The sequence below is a fragment of the Oncorhynchus mykiss genome, chromosome 15 (assembly GCF_013265735.2).
Source record: "Oncorhynchus mykiss isolate Arlee chromosome 15, USDA_OmykA_1.1, whole genome shotgun sequence".
NCBI lineage: Eukaryota > Metazoa > Chordata > Actinopteri > Salmoniformes > Salmonidae > Oncorhynchus > Oncorhynchus mykiss.
Genome location: NC_048579.1, coordinates 19159913 through 19177220, shown reverse-complemented (window position 1 = coordinate 19177220; position 17308 = coordinate 19159913). Strand labels below are relative to the sequence as shown.

Below are 17308 nucleotides of genomic sequence, written 5' to 3'. Positions count from 1 at the left end.
ATAAACACTGGCAAAGCCTCGCGTATTCTATTTGGCGCTTTGTAATGGTTTAATGAAGATGAATCTGTGTATGAGACCAGTATGAAAACGATGCGGTGTACATTAAACCAATCTGTGTATGAGACCAGTACGAAAACGATGCGGTGTACATTAAACCAATCTGTGTATGAGACCAGTATGAAAACGATGCGGTGTACATTAAACCAATCTGTGTAAAATATACTATATGTAAAACCAACATGACTCTCTTAAAAAGGATTACTCACTAGAATGAGTTGTGTTGGTGTTTTCATCGGGATAAAAAAGCGCTACGACTGTCTCGGCCTGACTGACATTTAACTTCACCAATCTATCAATTTACAAGACGACTCTCGAAGCCATAATGATATTTCTACCGAAAGCTGCTTTTCCCTTCATAAATCCGTCTATATAATCCCCCTGGATAGGCAAGATGTTGCCCTGAGCTTTAGCTCTCTGATTGAGCGCAGGGAGAATCTATTAACATGCAGAAGTGGGTAAAACTAGACTGCTACTCACCTTGTCTTTTAAGAATAAAGGACGGTTTGTTAGCACATCACCCAGTCTCATCAGAGGAAAATGGGTTGACTCTGAAGGAGTTAGCCATCTCCCAGATAACAAGCAATTCCTATTTAAATTGGTTTAGAGCAGAACACAGCACTCCTAGCAACAGCTTTACACGCTAAATGAGTCTTGAGGTGTAAATTGGCGAGCAGATGCGCTGTTCTGTTTGCATTATGTCATCTGTGCTATGTGGATGTGCAGCGTATGAACCCCACCCCCCCCACTGTTTTTCTTCCAAACTTCCTACATGGCAATTAATTAATGCCACCGATGACTCGAGCTCAGGTTTGACAGATTCCTCAAGCTGCAGAGCGGGCTGCCTAGGTGACAGATATTGCCAATTCAACACACAGCTAGGATTATGACGGATATGAGGGATTTCCACTATTTAGTGCTACAGCTGATGTCGCTAAACCCCAGAAACTGTTTATGTACTGTATGTATGGGTGGCTTTTTCCTTTTTGTGTGCATTGCTTTCCTGCTCATTCATGTGAATGGAGAGGGGAAGGGAGGGAGAGAAAAAGCCTGACCACACCCAGGCGATCTGCCAGTGCTTTAATGGAGTCCATGTTTGGAAGGCAGCTACAGGGCCAGGACTGCGTGCAGATCTCTACACACAGAGGACAGGCCCAGCCAAGCCTCATGGACCCTGACCAAGAGGAGCTGTTTTGGCCGTGGCGCTCCGATCTGACTAGAACCCCAGAAATATTTCACCTCCGACCACAGCTGTCCATGCATCCAACTAAAAGTATCTCTTGATCTTCTCCCTTCTATTTTTGACTTGGTGAATAGGAATTAGGCCTTTGAAGGTTGCCTTGTGAAAACATTGGTAGAAAATGGAGGTTAGTGTGTGTGTGTGGTATGGCCAAAATGCCTCTGGCCATTCATATCATGCCTCTCTTATACTATTGGTCTCACTACATGGAGGGTTCCCAGGGCTCGTCTTAGTATTGACAGATTTTTTTTTTGTCATTTTATTTTTATTTGTATTTTTTTTAACTTTATAAATCTGACTGTGTGAAAGACCCCCAGTGAAATCTCAGAGGCCTCCTAAGAAAATGTTGAGTACATTCCTGTCTTTTGACTTTTTTCAGTGTTCAATGAGAAAATGTGCTGTGTCAAACTGAACCCAGGTTTTTTCCATTTGCAGGATGTTATGACAGTAGTAAAATTGGCCCAAAGTACTATCTGGCTCAACAGCAGGTCTCCATATGTACTCAACCTTGAAGTATTCTCAGTCTCTTACATAAAATGTTGTCTCTCCAAACCCAACAACAAAGCCCTTTTTAATGTTGTTTACGTCCCCGATTGGGAGATCAAACACAATTCTTCCCTTCTGGAGAGGCATATTCCTGGGAGTAATTGTTGGCACGATAATCTCCCAGGTTTGGACAAATTAGGCCTCTGGAACCTGCGGCGAGGCAGATGGAGCCATGTCTTAATGTGGCTTCAGTGAGAGGCCCTCGATCTCTCTCTGGTTTGCTTTATACTAGGTTGTTGACTAAAAAAGCCTTGTTTGGCCTGCCGGTGCTGGCGAGGGTCTGCTGCTGCGTTTTCTGTAAAACAGGAAGCTGAAGAGCGGAGTCAGTGAGGTGCTGTGCCCCCCCCCCCACCACCCCTACATCTACATCACACGGAGAGGCTCTCCTTTCATTCAGAACAGTGTGACCCTGTCTGGCCGCCCGCAGGCTAATCGAATGGTAACGGGTCTAGGAATAAATCATCTTTCAAGCCTCTGCGATATTGAGCCGTGGTGGCGTAGTGAATCAGTTGAGACAAAAATAAACATCCATCATGTCTCTCGCTGTCAGAGCTATGGGGAAGCAGGGCAGCGTTGGTGGTACGTGTTGATTTTTTTTGTGCCCCGTTTGTGGCCGAGAAACAACGAGAGGGAGCGAGAGTGAGAAAGGGCCCCTGGACCTCGGATAAGTGCAACAGACAAAGCATCTGGAACACAACTGTGCAGTGGATGCATCTGCCAAGGTCTTGTTCAGCCTGCGGTTTTGTAGTTGTGGGTCTGCTGCTGATTTGCTGTTTTCCCCTTTTGTTGTTGGGTTTTTATTAGAGGCCTCGGCTGGGTCTATAAACGCAGCCTACAGTACCTTTTTAGTAAAATCGTGGACAAAAGGCAAGTTGACTCTGTGCGCTCCACTAGAATGATTAATTTGTGGAAATATATTTTGCTTTGTAGCAGCTGAATCAAATCAATAATGAAACCTGTATTGTGCCAATATGTATCCAATTCAAAACTCTACCCTGTAGCGTTGACATGAATGGTTGTATTTCTTATAGATTTTTGTAGCCTACATATGTCCCTTTTGACTATGCTTAGAATGTAAATTATAGGTCTTTCTTTGAAAAAGCCAGAGTTATTTTATTTGAAAGCTATGGGTTAAGGAATGGTCAGAATGAGATCATATCTTAAGAAATGTTATTTAATAGAAAAATAACTTTAATGCTCCAAGTGAATGGAGTTGCTACAGGAACCTAATTGCTTTGACCCCCACGGTTTGGTGAAGTGCAATTCCACAGTAATAGAATTACACCGAGACTCAGATTTTTCCCTTTTAAAATGTATGCTAAAAGAAAAAACATTGACCACACTAACCTTACAACTCTATGCTCAATGACTACATTTATCAATTTGCACCCCCCAAAAAGTACATTTACTGGAAAAACTGTGCAGATCCAATGTTTGGTTAAAGATTTATGATAAAATCTCCCTCAGTTCTTCTTGTAAAATGTTCAGTGGAAATTGTAAAACTTGTCCTTGTGCTTAGAGTTGTATGGTTTTGTTCAACTTTGCAACAAATGTTTTTTGTTTAGTATACTTTTTAAAGTAAAAAATATTTTCCTGAAAATATCTTATTTGACATACTATTACAAAGTCGTTCAACCCTTTGGAGAGAAAGTCCTGAAACCATAGCAACCCACAGAAAACAATGCAAAGGGAAATGGGAATGCATTCAACTGAAATGTGTCTAGTGCATTTTAACCCAATGCCTTAATCGACATACATGTTGTTCTTGCAGTTGTTCAAGGGCAGAACGGCAGATTTGACCAACCTTTCAGTTACTTCCCCAACACTCTTACCCGCTAGGCTACTTGCCACCGGACAGTATAATTGGGAAACATGTTTGGGCCCAAATAGAGACAAAACGCATATCTATTTTCCTCTTTGGCTTTCATTTGCACAGAATGATCAAATCCCCTTGTCATCTTGAAAATATGCGTCTGAGCGTTTTTTATGATTGCTCTGTACAGGGCATCTGTCAGGAATGCAGAGATGTTGTTTGCTGTGCATTCCTTTTCTATCGGGTGACGTGGAATAAAGAGAACCATGTGGGATTTGTGCTTCTCTCCCCTTCGAGTCTCCGTACAAATACCGAGGGGTTCAGCAAGTAGAGAACTCAAGTTCAGCACACTGCACTCTTGTGCTGAGGAATCTGTCAATTTCCAGAGGTCGTTGAACTGGCACCACTTGCGTTGGTTTGGCAGAATGTGAGGGGGGAGCTGAGAGAGAAAGTCCACTTTTTTTTTATCTGCAGGAAGTCTGGGATGAATGAGCCATGGCTAGGAACAGGATTTATTGTTTTCATAAAAATAAAAAAATGTGATAATTAGTCTCCTTTTCCATGTGAGTCAGACCCACCCACCCTTTCAAGAGATACTTTCACATCACAAGTCTGTGTTTGATAGAATTGTATATTTTTCTCTTGTTTCCTACGCTCTCTTTTTATGCCAGTAGCCGAGCATAAAAACAGCTCTATGGAGCCTGCCCCGTCTGTGTATTTCTATCTGCAGAGCTACGCAGGGCCTCGCCAACACGCACCAAGTAAGGCGTGTGAGCCCTATCTAACTGGGCTGCATCCAAGTGGTCCCCGTTTGACCTACGAGTTGCTATGCGGAGACCAAACATTCTGACTCTCCAACATAACTAGTAAAGACTTGGACTTCTCTGTCTAGTACCCTGAAATACAGAGGGTGGAGGTCCTGTGTCATACTGGAACTTTGAAAAGTATCACGCTTTCTCCCTTATTCAGTTAAACAGATGTAAGGTCTAGCTTCCCTGAACCACCTCCAGCTGTTCATCACCTACACTGACAAACTGCATTGACAAAATATCTACGTCGATCACTCTTGTTCTCGTTCACCCACTCGCATGGAATAGTGCAGTGAGTGCAAAAGATCACATTTGGCTCTTGGCATGGTTTTTATGGCTCAAACGGAGGCTCCAGAGGGTTTTCATTCACTCTCTGAGGTTCCACAGGCCAGGCTATAAATGTAGGCTAGTAGCCACCCTCCCCTCTCTCTGCTGTACCACCACAGTAGTAAAATCACAAGCCACATTTAAACCACAAGCTCTAATTACCCCCAATGTAAGGGAAGCAACTGACTGGCATCCCTTATTTTTGTCAGCTCACAAAAAAGTTACTGGGTGTGTCGCATCTATTGGCAGGAGGTGTAGGGTCGATTCCTTAAACAGATGTTGAACGCACAGTTTTGCAGCGCAGTGCGAAATGTAAAAGCAGGATCATGGTGATTGTCTACTAGCATGCATGCTTGCATGAATGATCAGTCTCAATTCATTTATGTCATATAAACGTTTAGTGCAACGGGACCTTGGATATATTGTCCCTTGTCCGTGCAAAGCCTGATCACAGCTGCTTGCCCTCACATGGTATACAGCACCTCCACGCCACGCTCCCCCAATTTACAACATGCTTAGAATATGTTTCACTGCATAGCTCAATCATTCACTGTCAGTACGCTTGGTCAGCAGTGCACAGCTGTGTTATGTGACAAAATTAGTTACTCTGTCACAGTGCTACAGTACATACTCTCAATACCACCTCCCTCGTCTCACTGTCTGCAATCATCGTTGTCTCAGTGAAGCTTACGAGTTTTGACTCGTCCTAATTGAGCGCCGTTGTGGCCGTAAAGACAGACGGATGTAGTATAATTATGGCGTGGAAGTGAGCTAGTTTATGACAGAGCTTGGAAGACGGTGAACGAGGAAGCGGCGTATCTTGTAGTGGTGAATCTCCCCGTCGCTCGGACGTCTCATCCATCATCATTTGGCGGCAGTGAGAGGACTGAGACTGCCTGCCATCCCTCACGTCTCCTTAGTGGCCCGTTCAGGAGGCCGTTCCATCTGATTTCACATCCCCCTTACCTGGCGCTACGCTATTCACGTCTTCCTTCATCCTTCTGCTATCACACGGCCGCTGTGTTTAATTGCTTCGTTGAGACGAAGAGGAAGTTGCTCTGTAACAACAGGGATGCCTAGTTTCACCCCCTCTTGAATCTGTTTCAATGACCGCTTTAACGCGTGTTGCAGCAAATGGTACAGTCTATATGTCAAACATTTAGCTTCCTCTATTGCTAGTCCTACGTTGATTGGTTCATTGTATTTAAGCCAGTACTCTTTTGGCCCTCCCGGGGTACATGGCCCATCTAGATTTCCACATTTCTGGGTTTTGCCCCATGGCCTTGGAGGAAAGTAGCGACAAGTGATTTAGCCCCTTTGAACCCGGCTAATGAATTATATTGCCACTTTGATCCGAGAGGACCCAGGTAATCACAGGGGACTGCTGAAATGATGGTAAGATGGAGCCTGCTAAATTGGTTTTCTCCCTCCCTGTGGATGGATGGACGTTGGCTGGGGATGGCCAAAAAAGGCATTGGAAGAGGGTAAAGCCATTGACGGCGTGCTGAGGCTGCTAAAACCAGACTGCTATTTGCAATGTCTCCTATCCACCTGTGGAGAAATGGGATTCTTTTTCTCCCCGTTCCTCGGACTCTGTCCCATCACTGCTGGGTCGTGTACACCGCTGCTACGTTTCCATTAGTAGGATGTCCGCTCGGCTGATCAAGTGTATCTCCCAGCTGGGAGGTGGGGTAGAAGGGGGGGGGGGGGGGGGGTAGTAGTATCGAGCGAGTGGCCTCCTGGTGCATAAAGTGAATGGTTGGCGATGGGCTGCCAGAGTTTGCGAGAAGCTCGATATGAGCATAATATGATTAATTACTTCTGCTGTTCGGGTCAATGAGCCTGCGTTTAAACCGCAGGTCACCTCTCAGCCTAATGCATTTTAGATTCTCACCCTTATTGATAGAGAAATAATGAAGTCATGAAAAGCCAAACGCTCCCGTCAACGTTTCAACGATTCTATGGTCTGAGAGGTAGTCTCCCAAGGTTTACAGAAAATGGCTGGCTGATGTTGCGGAAATTTATGGTAGAATATATTTAGAAATTCCACAACTGCAGTGTAGTGGAACAGCAATGGGCAGTTCCCAGTCTCTACAGTTCAAGAGTAAAAACATTGATACAATTTCAGATTTTTTACAAAATGTCCAGTGAAACTGATTCCGTATGGAACTAAACTCTTAAAAGCTGTTAGCTCTTACTCCATTAGAACAGCCACAAAGTGAACCATGTCAGATGGTGTCATTAACTAGAAAATGACACCTTTTCAAAATAGCCTGTCAGTTGATGACATTGGAAGTGACTGAGTGTGCCATAACTTCAGAAATACACACCTGTTACAATGTTCTCTAATTAAACACATTTAAAGAGGGGTTGATGCAGCTGACAAACTTTCCCCCTCAAACTGTAAGGAAGAGAATGGTCTTCATCTACTGAGATGGACATGATAGGAAAGGGAAACGGGGATACCTAGTCAATTGTACAACTGAACGCCTTCAACTGAAATGTGTCTTCCGTCTTTAACCCAACCCTTCTGAATCAGAGGTGCGGGGGGCTGCCTTAATCGACATCCACGTCTTTGGCGTCCGGGGAACAGGGGGTTAACTTCCTTGCTCAAGGACGACAGATTTGACCTTGTAGTGTCCTGTATGCAGTGGTGGAAAAAGTATCCAATTGTCATACTTGAGTAAAAGTAAATGTCTTGCTAGGTGACAGGGGAAATGGGTGACAGGGTAAATGTACATTTTCTTTAGGAATGTAGTGAAGTAAATGTAGAAGTTGTCAAATAAAAATAGTTTTTTTGTATCTGTACTTTACTAAGTAGTACTTTAAAGTATTTTTACTTAAAATACTTTACACCCCTGCCTGTATGGCCAGTGGAATGAGGTTGACTCGGAGCCATTCCTTTATCCCCCTGGGATCCCGCTCCCTTGTTGTTCTCCCAAATTATTTTGGGATTATCCTAATCTCTCTGACCTGGAGGCGGTCTGTTGTACTTGAGTTGTTTGAGCTCTCTCTGCTGATGAAGGTGCTGTAGATTGCAGCATGTGACATGCCCCTGTTGTTGATCTGTGATTTCCTCCCTTTGAACAGAGCCGCTGCAAATATTTTGGACTTTAGCTCACAACCTGGCCGTACCACAGGGCCCATTGCAATTCAGTGCCCCAGGGGCCCGTATACTGTTTGTAACACACTGATTCCACACACCAGAGCACATAATTGCTAGGTGTTAAGGGAAAACGTGTGGTGAGAAGCACAGCTCTTGTCTTGTTTTTGTCTAGTCTTCCCAGAGAGTTATAACTTTGTTAGGCTGAGTTGCTGCGGCGACGTGCAAGAGACAGTTTATCGCGGTTGCTCAGGAGTCATAAACGCATCGATGCAGATATTGATGCATCTAATTCCCCCCGACTCTCTTTTTTTTTATTTCTGGGACCAGGCTGCTATCTGGGTCTGGAGCAATACACGGCCTGACCAGCATCTCTCCTCCCCAATGGAAGACGTTAATCAGAGAAATCTCCCTACCTCCTTATTGGTTTTACTCTAGAAGGAGAGATGACACTGGGAGAAAGCGAGAGAGAATTATTCTGCAACTGATGATGGCATGTAAATTGACCGCATTTTAAAAGCCTTTCTAAAGGCCTCCCAAACTACGCGGCATTCTCTTCAGACAGCCCATTCTGACAGAGCTAAGAAGGGTCCTCGACACCTGGCTAGCTCCCTCAGATAAACAAAAGCAACAAAAAAAATAAGGCCGCAATGGGCCCATTTGTCCCAAACGGGTTTAGCAGCGGGATTCTCAGGGCTCAGGCTGTATCGGTGGCACAGCCGGGGAGAGCGAGTGGAGAGATAGCAGGCATCAGGTTTTAAATTACCTGAGATTGCTTTTGTGCTTGGTGTTCTCTGGGGGCTGAGGGGAAGACAAGATGCTCATAAAGCCAGGAACAGGCCACAAGGGACCGCCGAGCCCAAATGCACACTCGGGGGTTTCCCTCACCAGAGAGGACCGGGTGTTGGAGGCCATGTAATTGCCCAGCTGGGATGGGGTAGGAGGATGGTATTATTTCTACCATCTCTGTGTGGAATTACCTGTTATATAGGAAGCTGTTACTGGTGGAACAGGCGCTGCTAGGATAGAGGATGGGTACGAACCACATCTGCTCAGGGCTTGCATTGTTGAATGTATCAGGACACAAGCAGGTAGGCTTATGGGTATGACTCCTTATCCTTTTTTTTGTGGTGATGGACATCACATTTATAGTTTGCTTGTTTAGGAAGTTTTTCTGAATACTGTTGGTGTGTCATAGATTTATCAGGCAACAAAAGTGGCAGTTTTAGTCAGACACAAATGCACAAACTTTACAGAATGATAAAAAATAACAAAGTGAACCACATATCCTCTGTTCAAGAATAACTACTGTATTGGTACCGGGTCCAACAATAAAAGCCCTTTTAAGGAAAACTTTGGGGAGGAATGGGTTCCATCAAGAGGAGGAGGATTATTGATTGTGGCCGGTGGCTCAAAGCCATGAAAAGACTGATGGAGTTTTAAAAATGCACAACATATCAGACTATAAAGGCCAGTGGAGCGCCTCTCACATAGAAATCTGAAATATTTACCACATAAATCTTGTACCGGCTTTAGTGTAGCTTTGGTCTGTTTGCTTGTTTTATTTTTTTCTTGAAAGGCAGAGAAGATGACCGGGAAGAAGCGTTATTGATCGAGGAGGATGGAGGGAGATTGGGTCCTTTGAGGCCCCGTCAGACCCTTTCATGTACACCCCAACGTCTCGCTAAAGTATTGCTCACTCATTTGCAGAGGGATCAATTCAACTGGCTGTCCACACTGTTTACATTTACTGTTTGCCAGACTGGCTCTGGAGAGTAGGGTTGGGCGGGATCCAGATGTTCATATAGTCATACCGTCCTTCTCTCATCCTGGGATTTATGGTATTACCGGTTTAGTACACAAAGGGTGCCACAAAAAAATGCTAAAAAGCCCAGAGTGCTAATATAATTTGCACAAGTAATAGCGAATGGAGGCTGCTAGCTAAATATGCCATCAAGTGCAAATGAAAATAAACAACTTGCAAAGACTGGCAATACAGCTCATAAAGTTATACATATATACCTGTAGGTAGGAGCTAGCGAATGTGAACGAGAGACATTCCGCATTTTTATTATTCTTTTTATTTATTTGACTCCCCTTTTCTCCCCAAATTCAATCAAATTACGATCTTGTCTCAACTCTGTAACTCCGCAACTGGCTCTGGAGAGGCGATTGTCGAATCATGCGTCCTCCGAAACATGACCCGCCAAACCACGCTTCTTAATTAACACCCGCCCACTTAATCCGGAAGCCAGCTGCACCAATATGTCGGAGGAAACACTGTTCAACGGACGACCGAAGTCGGCCTGCAGACGCCCGACCCGCCACAAGGAGTCACTAGAGTGGGATGACCCAAGTAAATACCCCTCCAGCCAAACCTTCCCCTAACCCAGACAACGCTGGGCCAATTGTGCGCCGCCCTATTGGACTCCCGGGCGCGGCCGGTTGTGATACACCCCGGGTTCGAACCCAAGTCTGTAGTGATGCAGCGCCTTAGATCACTGCGCCACTCGGGACGCCAAATTAAGAAAGTTTTGACGCATCCTTATCTGAAGAAAGAACTGTTCTGGCTCTGGAGCAGCATGTCTACACTCTGTCTGTATTGTAACCGGTATTGAAAAATCATCCCGTGGCTATTTGCAAATACCCCCGTATATGGTATACTGCCCAAGCCTACTAGAGAGCCACTGAAGGGGAGAGCAGAGGTGTTGTCTGTGCATCCCTCTGCCTTCTGTGTGCAGTTAACCCACTGTTCCTAGGCCGTCATTGAAAATAAGAATTTGTTCTTAACTGACTTGCCTAGTTAAATAAAGGTAAAATAAAAAATAAAAATAAAAATGTGTGTACGCATACATACAGTGCCTTCAGGAAGTATTCACACAATTGGACTTTTTCCAATTTTGTTGTGTTACAGACTGAATTTAAAATGGTTTAAATTAAAATGTTGTGTCACTGACCTACACACAATCCCCATAATGTCAAAGTGGATTTTTTTATATATAAATGAATTAAAAATTAAAAGCTGAAATGTCTTGTGGCAATTAGCATATAACCCCTTTGCCATAACAAACTTAAAAACGTTCAGGAGTAAACATTTGCTTAGCAAGTCACAAGTTGCATAGACTCAATCTGTGTGCAATAATTGTGTTTAAAATGATTTTTGAATGACTAGCTCTGTACTCAACACCTACAATTATCTATAAGTGAATTTCAAACACAGATTCAACATCAAAGACCAGGGAGGTTTTCCAATGCCTCGCTAAGCAGGGCACCTATTGGCAGATTGAAAATAAAAAAAGCAGACATTTGAATATCCCTTTGAGAAAGGTGAAGTTATTAATTACACTATGGATGGTGTTGCAGTACAGTCACTAAGATACAGGCGTCCTTCCTAACTCAGTTGCCAGAGAGGAAGGAAACCATTTAGGGATTTCACCACGATGCAAATGGTGACTTAAAAACATTTACAGAGTTTAATGGCTGTGATAGGAGAAAGCCGAGGATGTATCAACAACATTGTAGTTTAGCCACAATACTAACCTAATTGACAAGAGTGAAAAGAAGGAAGCCGGTTCAGATAAAAAATGTCAAAACATGCATCCTGTTTGCAACAAGGCACTATAGTAAAACTGCAAAACATGTGGCAAAGCAATTCACTTTTTGTCCTGAATACAAAGTTTTATGTTTGGGGCAAAACCAACACATCACGGAGTACCATTCTTCATATTTTCAAGCATAGCGGTGGCTGCATCATGTCATGCTTGTCATCTGCAAGGACTAGGCAGTTTTGTCAGATAAAAATAAACAGAATAGAGCTAAACAAAATCCTAGAGAAATACCTGGTTCAGTCTGCTTTCCAACAGACACTGGGAGACACATTCACCATTCAGCAGGACAATAAACTAAAACACAAGGCCAAATATACACGAGGAGCTTACCTAAACATTGAATGTTCCTGAATGGCCTAGTTAAAGTTTTGACTTGAATTCCACCTTGTAACGCAACAAAATGTGGAAAAAGTCAAGGTGTGTGAATACTTTCTGAAGACGCTGTGTTCTAAAGATCTATTGTTGTCTTGTCATCTGTGTCTTGCTACACCAAACAAAATGGGAGGTGATGGAGTGAAGTTGAGTTAAATTGCTATTCGCAGTACAATGCCAAGACCAACAGTCTGGGAATAAACACCTCCCTCTGCAACTGGTCCTGGACTTCCTGATGGGCCGCCCCAGGTGGTAAGGGTGGGCAACAACACATCTGCCGCACTGATCCTCAAGACAGGGGCCCCTCGGGTGCACGCTTAGTCCCCTCCTGTACTCCCTGTTCACCTACGACTGTGTGGCCAAGCACGACTCCAACACCATCATTAAGTTTGCTGACGACAACAGTGGAAGGCCTGATCACCAACGAGACAGCCTATTGGGAGGTCAGTGACCTGGCAGTGTGGTGGGAGGTCAGTGACCTGGCAGTGTGGTGGGAGGTCAGTGTCCTGGCAGTGTGGTGGGAGGTCAGTGTCCTGGCAGTGTGGTGGGAGGTCAGTGTCCTGGCAGTGTGGTGGGAGGTCAGTGACCTGGCAGTGTGGTGTTAAGTCACCTCTCCCTCAATGTGAGCAGGACAAAGGAGATGATTGTGGACTACAGGAAAAGGAGGGCTTAACACACCCCCATTACATCGACGAGGCTGTAGTGGAGCAGGTCGAGAGGTTCAAGTTTCTTGATTTCCACATCACCAACAAACTATCATTGTGAAAACACACGAAGACAGTCGTGAAGAGGGCACGACAACTCCTTTTCCTCCTCAGGAGACTTGGCATGTGTCCCCAGATCCTCAAATAGTTCAACAGCTGCACCATCGAGAGCATCACCGCCTGGTATGGTAACTGCTCAGCATCCAACCGTAAAGCGCTACAAAGGGTAGTGCGTATGGCCCAATACATCATTGGGGCCAAGGTTCATGCCATCCAGGACCTATATTCTAGGTGGTGTCAGAGGGAGACCACAAAAACTGTCAGATTCCAGTCACCCAAGTCATAGACTGTTCTGTCTGCTACCGCATGGCAAGTGGTACCGGAGCGGCAAGTCTAGGACCAAAAGGCTCCTTAACAGCTTCTACCCCCAAGCCATAAGACTTCTGAACAACTAATCAAATGGCCACCTGGACTATTGACCCATTCCCTTTGTTTTTACACTGCTGCTCCTCGCTGTTTATTATCTATGCATACTCACTTTACCCCTACCTACAAGTACAAATTACCTCAACTGTCCTGTACCCCCGCACATTGACTTCGTACCGAGAACCCCAGTATTTAGCCTCGTCATTGTTATATAATCTTATTGTTTTTATAATTTTTTTAAAACTTTAGTTCATTTAGCAAATATTTTCTTGAACTGAACTTCGCGGTAAGGTCTACTACACCTGTTGTGTTTGGTGCGTGTGACACAATTCATTGGTCGCCTTCAAATAAAACATGGTATGCCTCTTTACATCATTTTAAGGTCATGGTGTCAAAGCAAATTGCAGGAACCCAAGAACAATCCACCAGGGATATCTGGTCTTTGTCCAGCCCATTCAAAGCAGGGCCTTGGACACATGCAGTACCATCCCTCTTACATTAGAGCAGACCTGAGTTGTTGCCAGAAGAGTGACCAGAGCGCATGGCCCTATTGAATTACATTACATGACCAGTATCGATAGCAGACAGCATTGAATAGAAAAGGTTTAAAAACACAGTAGCGCAAAATGACCCTTAAAATTCTCATAGATCAATCAGAGACTACCCTGCCACAGGTAGGATATCAAACTTAAGCAGCTACGAGAACATTGCCTTTCAGTTTGTAGTCTCTCTGTCCGCCTCATATCAGCGGGTCATAATTAAACCGGCGAACTGCCCACACCGCCAAATAGTAAATGTGTGTTTACCTCCCCCTCGTCAAAATATAATCACATCGTTGTAATCTTAACCCCCGAAACAGCGCGTTCCGGGGAAAAAGCCCTGCGACCCGCCGTCTGCGTCTGCCGATAACGGGGGGAGCCAGATTTTAAAAACTGTTGCTCCTCACCGCTGAGTCATTTTTAAAATAGCACTATCCAGTTTCCCCACGGGGAAGGGAAGAGCAGCTTTTATTCAGAGGGGTGAATAGAATGGGGTAAATATCTTTGTTGCTGAATGTTTCCATCTCTCTCTGCATTCTGTGCGTGTGGATTTAATGGCTCGACGCGGGTCCAAGTAAATTGATTCTACCTTCGTGGGGTAAGAACACAGTGGCGAGCCACCAGTGGCGATGAATGAAAGAGCTATCGCCTGCAAGTCACTCTCCCCGCTCGCTGACTCCACTAGCACCACGCTGCTTCCAGTTATTTCAATAGAGAACACAACCTCACATTCACTGGCTATTTCTTTTCTCTCCCTTTGATATGGAGCTGTGTATGTGTGTTTTTGTGTGTGTGCGCTGCAGATGCAGCAGTGTAAACAGCAGAATAGGCCTAAACGTCTCTCTTCCTGACTACCGATCTGTGTTTTGTGTGCCATGGTCCCTGTAATGTATCAGTTGACTGTTCTCAGTGTAATTTCATATTACCAACATGTAGGTGTGACATGGTACACTAACTGATTAGCATTGCCTGCTTGGTCATTGACCTAGTAGTCTAGTTGCAGTGTGCTACAAGGCACCGAATTGTTGACCGTGTTTAAATCGAGGCTTATGATCCTGTTGGAAATCTTTTTGATAGTTTCTGATGTTACCCTTTGAATCTCTGCTCTAGGATATGTTGTGTACAGTAGACATTACAATACGTTTCTCTCAGCACCAAAGACGACAAGCTTATCACTTCATCCTGTCTCTGAAAGCCCAAATGACTAGTTGTTCATGTAGAAATGAAATGGCATCAGAATGCAGAGATAATACACGCTTCTGTCAAAATCAGAGCAAAGCAGCTCAGAAAAATGTTTTTTGTCGGTGTTGTTGCTGGCTGGTAGGCGATCAGTTTTTTCCCCCGCACAGTACACAACAAGCGCTTACATTACATGCATCTCAGAGTCATTACATCTAAACCTTGACAAGACGTCAAAGCCCATGGTGTCGCTAAAATATATTTATCCGCCGTCTTTTCAAGGAATTGAATCACACCCGTGCAGCCAAAGAAACACTGCTTAAGGGTAAGCACATGGAAAGGCGGGGATTTACTCACTTCCTCTGTGAATAAGGCAATACTGAGCTTTTTGCCTTGTTTTATTTCCTCCTTCCACGATATATGGTTGATTTTTTTTTTTTTAAAAAGAAGGAAAAAAAAAGATTGCAAATCCTCTCAATTCACCGAATGTCACACTGGGTTCTGAACAATGTGTGAGCGACGCTCTCAGCCATACTTTTTAAAAATGTATTACAAAGGCAGGCCTTTGTTCAATCACCTCAGAACTTGTTTATACACAGAGGACATTGCACATGGCAGCGTATTTATATTCTACCTGACCTGTTATATTCATGTAAGTGGAAGTTGAATCCAGTCAAAGCCAGCTTCTCTCCATGGCCACTGGCAGGTATACAGATGTCAGTTAGAAGCAGTTGTGACAGGAAAATCTGAAAGTGTTCTCAGGACGGTTGTCAAGTTGTGGTAGAAGCTGAAGTGGTGGTGTTCCTCTGTCTGTGGTTGTCATAATGTCGGGTTTGCCTGTTACTGTAAGGTGTTTGTGTGGGTGTGGTGAGCTTTTTGACAGCCTCATAGTGGTAGAGTTCCGATGTTAGCATGACCTGTAGTGGCTGTGATGACATTGGAAAGCCTATGCTACTGTACAACACTAGATAACCAAGAGTATGTGGACACCTGCTCGTCGAACATCTCATTCCAAAATCTTGGCCATTTAATATGGAGTTGGTCCCCCCTTTGCTGCTATAACAGCCTCCACTCTTCTTGGAAGGCTTTCCGCTAGATAAAAAAAAAAAAAAATGTCATGTAAATGCTTTTTTTATTACCCTTTTTTCTCCTCAATTTCGTGATATCCAAATTGATAGTTAGTCTTGTCCCATCGCTGCAACTCCCGGACTCGGGAGAGGCGAAGGTCGAGAGCCGTGCGTCCTCCGAAACACGACCCTGGCAAGCCGCACTGCTTCTTGACACAATGCTCTCTTAACCCGGAAGCCAGCCGCACCAATGTGTGGGAGGAAACACCGTACAACTGGCGACCGTGTCAGCGTGCACTGTACCCGGCCCACCACAGGAGTCGCTAGTGCGTGATGGGACAAGGACATCCCTGCTGGCCAAACCCTCCTTTAACCTGGACGACGCTGGGTCAATTGTGCATGAATTGCGTGGCCGGCTGCGACAGAGCCTGGACTCTAACCCAGAATCTCTAGTGGCACAGCTAACACTGCGATAGACCACTGCGCCACTCGGGAGGTCTAGATGTTGGAACATTGCTGCGGGGACTTGCTTTCATTCAGCTACAAGAGCAATAGTGAGGTCGGGCACTGATGTTGGGCGATTAGGCCTGGCTCGCAGTCGGCGTTAAAATCCATCTCAAAGTTGTTTGATGGGGTTGAGGTCAGGGCTCTATGCAGGGGCATTGTCATGCTGAAACAGGAAAGGTCCTTGCCCAAACTGTTGCCACAAAGTTGGAAGCACAGAATCTTCTAGAATGTCATTGTATGCTGTAGTGTTAAAATGTCCCTTCACTGGAACTAAGGGGGGCCTAGGCCGAACCATGAAAAACAGCCCCAGACAATTATTCCTCCTCCACCCAAACTTGGCACTATGCATTCGGGCAGGTAGCGTTCTCCTGGCATCCGCCAAACCCAGATTAGTCCATCAGACTGCCAGATGGTGAAGCGGGATTCATCACTCTAGAGAACGCGTTTCCACTGCTCGAGAGTTCTATGGCAGGGCGCTTTACACCACTACAGCTGACGCTTGGCGATCTGAGGCTTGTGTGTGGCTGCACGACCATGAAAACCCATTTCATGAAGCTCCCAATTTTAAGTTATTGTGCTGACGTTGCTTCCAAAGGCATTTTGGATGTCTGTAGTGAGTGTTGAAACCGAGGACTATTTTTACACGCTCTGCACTTCAGCACTCGGCAGTCCAATTCTGTGAGCTTCTGTGGCCTACCACTTCACGGCTGAGCCGTTGTTGCTCCTAGACATTTCCACTTCACAATAACAGCACTTACATTTGACCAGGGAAGCTCGAGCAAGGCAGAAATTTGAACTGACTTGTTGGAAAGGTGGCATCCTATGACGGTGCCACGTTGAAAGTCACTGAGCCCTTCCAGTAAGACCATTCTAATGCCAATGTCTGAAATAGTCGAATCCGCTAATTTGAAGGGGTGTCCACATATGTTTAGATGTATAGTGTATGTATTACTGCAGACAAAGCTACAGGAGTTCTATTCTGTAATTTGCTTCCTTGTATTTTCTCTCAGT

The 17308-nt window shown here is 44.7% G+C and overlaps 1 protein-coding gene across 12 annotated transcripts in view; it reads left to right on the top strand.

The window, feature by feature from the left end:
- LOC110490935 (receptor-type tyrosine-protein phosphatase mu) overlaps positions 1 to 17308 on the top strand; it is a 302121-nt gene that overhangs the window by 43685 nt on the left and 241128 nt on the right. The gene's annotated exons all lie outside the window — the stretch shown is intronic.